The following is a 6,000-nucleotide window of genomic DNA, read 5'->3' on the forward strand; positions in this document are numbered from 1 at the left end:
GAGACATGTCCTTTGGGGCTCTCCTCAAGGATTTGGTTTCCCATTCTCTGGGCATCTTAAACTCCCAGGAGCCTTTTTAAAATCATAAATATTATCAGAATCTTAATAGATACAGATGATTTTTTTAAATAGTTAACTTCTATGAATCTCATTTCATGATGGAGAAATGTCACCCTCCTGCTCTGGTGCCTATCAGATGACGTGACCCTACACCTACATCTGTCATTTGATGCAGTCAGGAAGAACAGGGTCATTCACAGGGTTGCTTTCCTGGGGCAGAGTCTCCAGCTTTGAAAATAAACACCTCAGATTTTTCTTGACATTGCGTTTTGATAGTGACTCAAATGCACTTTGGCATTTGTCTAGCAACAGGAGATAGTTGCACCAGGGTGAGATGGTCTCAGAGGGCCCTCTATTACACTTCTGGAGTTCCTGTTGGGATTGCTTGCTGCCTCTTGATCTTCTCAGTGATCTGCCATTCTGTGAAGTATCATGCAGCACAGCAGATGCAAACAATCTACATTCATTGAAGACCTCAGTTGGAATAATACTTTCTTTTTGCATTTTGTTCTATCTATAAATCTTTTATATGGAAGCTTTAAAAAAACAAGTAAAACTAACATGACATCTTAATCACCTATTTATTTTATATCTCAAATTATACATCCTACTGCTACAATATGAAAGTAAGCAAACTTAAAAAAACACATCAAGCTAAGTCTATAGTTACTGTATACACTCTAGGTTTTTTTGTACCATCAAAATTGCCTAGAGACTTTGAACAAAACTCTACCATCTGTATCTATCATGCTGTTTGTCAGAATGGCAGCCTTATCATATTACTATTTTTTTAAGGGATAGGTTGCTGGCCTATCACTCAACTCCTATCCTGTAGGCAGCTTTTTGTCTGGATTTAGCTCTTTAATCTCTCCAGCTATGTGGTTTTCCACGAATTTAAACTCTCACCAGTCTAAGTCTTAATGGGTTTCAGAACTTCCCTGCCATTCCAACACATTAAGAAGGAGTCTCCAGGGAAAATGCCATGTTTATGCTGCACTGTACTACCTCCTGAAGATTGCAGCATGTTCCCTAGACTGCCTTGATTATACGGTCATGACCAGACCATCCTCTGGCATCCACTTTGTTCTTAATTTCCTCTGTTTGGAAATTCACTTCATATGAGAATGAGAGGAGAGAAAAGGTCTGAATTCACTTTGATGTCTGGCTATTCCTGGGTCAGGCTGAAAAGGCAGATGTGCTAAGTTTTGTTCTTTTCCTTCTGCGTGATTCCAGCAAGAATCCTTAACACCAATACTGCAAGGAAATTACAAGTCATGGCTCCTTCCTGATTTTGCTGATATGCTCTAAAAATAAGAAATGGAACAAAAGAAGAATATGCATTCTTATGTAGGTGTCCATAATGCTCTACTGACAATGTGATCTTTATTAACAACTTGCTCCCTAGTTTAACGTAACAAGTGTGCAATGTAGGGTAGATGTGTTCACAACTTTGGTAGGTGGGTTGGCAGTGGTTTTTTGGAACCTGTAGGGATATAATGAGGTGCAAATCTCCAAAGGCTTTATATTTAGGTTGGGTTTCCATATGGATTTAAAATGTATTCAAACATCTTGAATAAATTGAGAGGAGAGCAGCCTTCCTCAAGACATTTGGCACTTTAGATGCAATCAGAAACCAAAAGTGGAAAAGACTTATTGAAATGGTTCTAAACGTCAAAAAAAAAGTGCAATTTGGAGGTAGTTGTAGGAATGCAGAAGGTTCAAGAGTTATAGGAAATACAGAAACCTGTCTGCATGTGACCATCCAGTTCAAACCTCTGTACCACCAAATCCCTTCACCACTTTAGCCTGCTTTGTTAGCTTCCCTCATGCTGAACACTCACAAGAGTTAGAGCACCAAACTTTATTCATCTTATCCTTCTTCAGTGTCAGCATTAGGTTTTGGTGTGAAGAGGAATCAAAAGGCTTTTACCTGCCAAGAATTGAGTCCAGAGTTCTGGATTTCTTCTGCAACAGCAGATAATTTTGCTCACACCTAAAACATATGCTCTACTTTATGTATTAGTTTCTCATACAGTAGAAATCCAGAGACATGCAGTTAGGTCCTGGCAATAAAAACAAGGGTACTGATTTGCAGACACCTGATTTTAAAATAAATTAATTAGAAATTTATCTATATCCAAGTATCTTGAACTTGCAGCTGGTTCCTATTTTTCTTACTGTCAAGCCCCAAATCATTGTACTGAACACCCTACCTTTTTGGAAGTGTGGTTGTGGATTTAAACTTTGTGTCTCAAGTCCATTCCTGGAGTTAAACTGAATGTGCAAGTCTATCCATAGTGAATTGAATCTGATCTCACAGTGAGGCATGGCTCTAACCTCATAACTTCTGTATCAGTTGAATTTCACTTACTTCAATGGAGTTAATTTTGATTTCCACTGATTGATTGAGATCAGAGTTAGACCTCATGTTAAAGTCATTATTTTTGTTTTGATTTTAGTAAAAATCCCAATACAGCAATTCAGAAATAGGATGAGATTTTTCTGCTAAAAGTGCTGGTTAAGTTTCTTTAAAATAAACACAAAAAAAGTTCTGTATTGTCTCTATATAGAAATGCATGCTGTTAGCTAAGAGAGAGGAGAAATATTCTGCAGCATTTAATCGCGTTTTACAGTTCAATCATCTGGAAGATTTCCATATGTCATATTTACTTTCACTTCTTATTTAATGTAATACAGATTTTTTACATGCATCGACCTTGAAAGAAAATAACATATGGAGAAGCCTATGTAGTTATTTTATTTAATGAAATGGTATGCTTTTGTTTTACAAAAGAATTTTAATGGGGAGAGTGCAAGACTCTGAAACAAGACAAGTGTTTCTTTAAATCAACCTTCTTCCATTTTCATTGCCTAGCTCAAGCTGTGAAATAGTCCCAGAAAATGTGAAAGTTTCATGTATTCCATCCAAGTCAATGATTTATCAAATTCAGTAATCACAATGAATGAACATGAAGTTGTACTTGAATACTTGATACTCAAGCTCGAATATCCCAAAGTGCCCTTTTATGGTCCCTGTGCTGGTCTTAAAAATGCAAGTCACTTAAATTCCACTCAGAAATGCTTCCTGATAATCAACTGCTGCTGTTGTAACCTAGGGTGATGTACAAATGCTGGATTTCTGAACATGGGCCAGTCACCTTTATGGTTAAAAAGTACAGTAGCACATTTTTCTATTGAAGAAAGAAGGATCATTTTAGGGGCTGTAGAGGCAACAGGGTAAAGATGGAATCTGTGAGCTTCTAAAAAAAAATTTGGACCCATAGTCTACCCCCAGTTAGAACTATAAAATTCCACTGGATTGTATAAATCAGGATTTAGCCTGAAGAGTTTCATGTAGTTTATGTTGAGGCAACTTGAACTGATGGAGCTATTGTGGAGCCACATGATTACAAATAAAAAAAATGCAAAGAAAGAAATGTAGCTGTGTTTGTAAAAAGGAATGCTACAAATACATTAGCTTTATAAGTCAACCATCACATTCAAATCTGGTGGAAGTAAATGTAGCTCCTGTGGAAGTGTCTGGGTGGCATTCAATATGGTTCACAGAAAGTAAGCTGGGCAGAAAAAAAGGCAGTCCTAGTTCTCTCTTACTACTGTCCTGAGGAAAGCCTGCATTTTTTGGCTTGATTCCCTGGACTTTAATGGAGGAGGTTTGGAGGCACACCAGTATCCTTTTAAGATGGTTCATTATCAAGAAACTTGACAGAATAACTGTCTAATTTCTGTGTATTTATGTGTGTCTGTGTGCGTGTGTGTTCAGCATGCTGCCTCTTGTTCACGTTAATCACTGCATAATCAAAAACTGGTCCATTAATTTGTTGCTGAGTATTTAGGTAAGAAGACTGCTTTCTAAAACAAGAATATTACAAAAGACCTCTACCAATGCCCAGTTTCTACACTGGAACAACACCTCTCTGCAAGAAAAATATGCTGAAGTGCTTAAAGGTGGGAATGACTAATGGTGCAAGAAGACTGAAATCCCACCAGACTTTGGGGAATGGTACCTCCAGGCAGACCTACTGCTTACTGTTAGATTTGCCATCCCGAACAAAGGGCAGACTAGTGGAGACAAAAACAAGCTTCAAACACACTAGTACTCTTTATGTAACAAAGCAAAAACACTTGAACTCCACTTACTCTTCCTTAAATAACAAAGAAAACGTTTTTGTGTTCTTGACTGTTTGGTTAGTATCAAAAATAACCGTCCAATGCTGAGTAACTGCTGGGTCGCCAGTACCATTAACACATGTAACCTGTGGCTCAGAGGCAAGCCTTGTGGCTCCTGTCCCCATAAGGACTTGGGACTTTGCCAGGATAGAGACACTGATTTAGGGGAGGACAGCTGGGGTCTGGAAGCAGCCAGATGGTGTGTCCCTGATACCATGCGTGCTGCACACCTTGCAAGGATTGGTAAGACCCAAGCTGATTGATATGCCTGGATTTGCACTGTGTTAAGCTGCATTGAGTGGGTTTATTGTCTCAGGTTTCTCATGTATAGTAATTGCCTAAACCTCCTTTTGTTGCGTGGTGTAAATACAGACTATATAAAGTGCTAGTCTTCTTGCATGTTCAGGGCATGCAGGTGAAGGTAGTTCTCTTCCATTTTGAGAGGGCTTTCCAAATCCTTCATTTTGAAGTTTTGTTTCAAGCAAAAATCTTCTTCAAAGTAATTGGTTTGGTTGTGGTTTCGCATCAAAATGTGGTCTTGAGCTAAGTCAGTAAGGCAGTGACTGTAGATCAGTCCAAGCTGACTGAAAACTTTTGGAAGAACAGTTCATGACCTGAATAAGCCTGGCCTCAGTTTAAAGTTTGCAACAAAGTCCAAGGTAATTTGCTACCGAATGTTTCATGTGATGCTTAAGATACCATATCCATCTCCTTAACAACCAACTCATCGCTATTTATTGTTTGTATGGCTGTACCAGTGAGAGGGGTCACACTGAAGCACAGGCACAAACTTTAAAAGTTAAGCTTTATCTAGACACTGCTGTCTGCTACCTATAGCAATACCACTGTAGATTATGAGCATTCACTTGGCACTGCCTGCTACTGTTGATATGATGTGGTCTTTACTCCCTTATATTCCACAGAAAAGCAGCTAATCAGTCTGACCATTTGCTAAATGAGTTGACAACTGCAAGAACCAGATGTTAAGTTCTAGAATTTATTTTTCCAGTAGGGTCATTTAGGTCTCTGATTTGTTTCCTAGCTAGCTCTTCTTAAGTCTTTTATCTGCCTTCTTGGCTGATTTCCATCAAAACAATAAAGCATTTCTATGTCTTTGTTTCCCCATAATCATCATCTCCAACTGCAATTCCAAGAAGTCCCCTGTGTAATGATGTGAAAGTTTTTTTTTCCTTGTGAAAGCTGTGAATGAAGTACAGATTTTGTTATGTCAGATACAATATTCGTATCTTGTTTATAACTGCTCAAAAGAACAGACTGTGAAGCTTCATTCACAGAATTGACATTTCAAATTTATCAGAACAGGATTTACACTCTGATGTTTGTACAATTACAAAAGTTATCTCTGATGGGTGGAGGAACAAGTTTGTTTTGGGTGGAGTGAATCCATCCAAGTCTCCATGGGGAGCAAAGAAAGGACATGAAAACCTGGGATAGTCTTTGCAATCATACTGATAACAGACAGCATCGTGAAAACACTGGGGAAAAAAGAAATTAAACATCATGCATTTTCCTAGTAAGCATTCTTATTCTTTGCTTACTTTCACCCAGAGATTAATTTTAAATAGAACAAACTTGAAAGAAATACATATAAACCTTTTTAAGAGTGCAGTTTTCAAGCTCCACATATTTTGGTTTTGCATGAAGGAAAACATGAGAAAAGAAAATATTGCCTGACATGTCAACACTTATTTGTCAATATCTAACAAAACTGTAAGTGCACCTTCTAATTAC

The sequence above is a fragment of the Mycteria americana genome, chromosome Z (assembly GCF_035582795.1).
Source record: "Mycteria americana isolate JAX WOST 10 ecotype Jacksonville Zoo and Gardens chromosome Z, USCA_MyAme_1.0, whole genome shotgun sequence".
Classification (NCBI taxonomy): Eukaryota; Metazoa; Chordata; class Aves; order Ciconiiformes; family Ciconiidae; genus Mycteria; species Mycteria americana.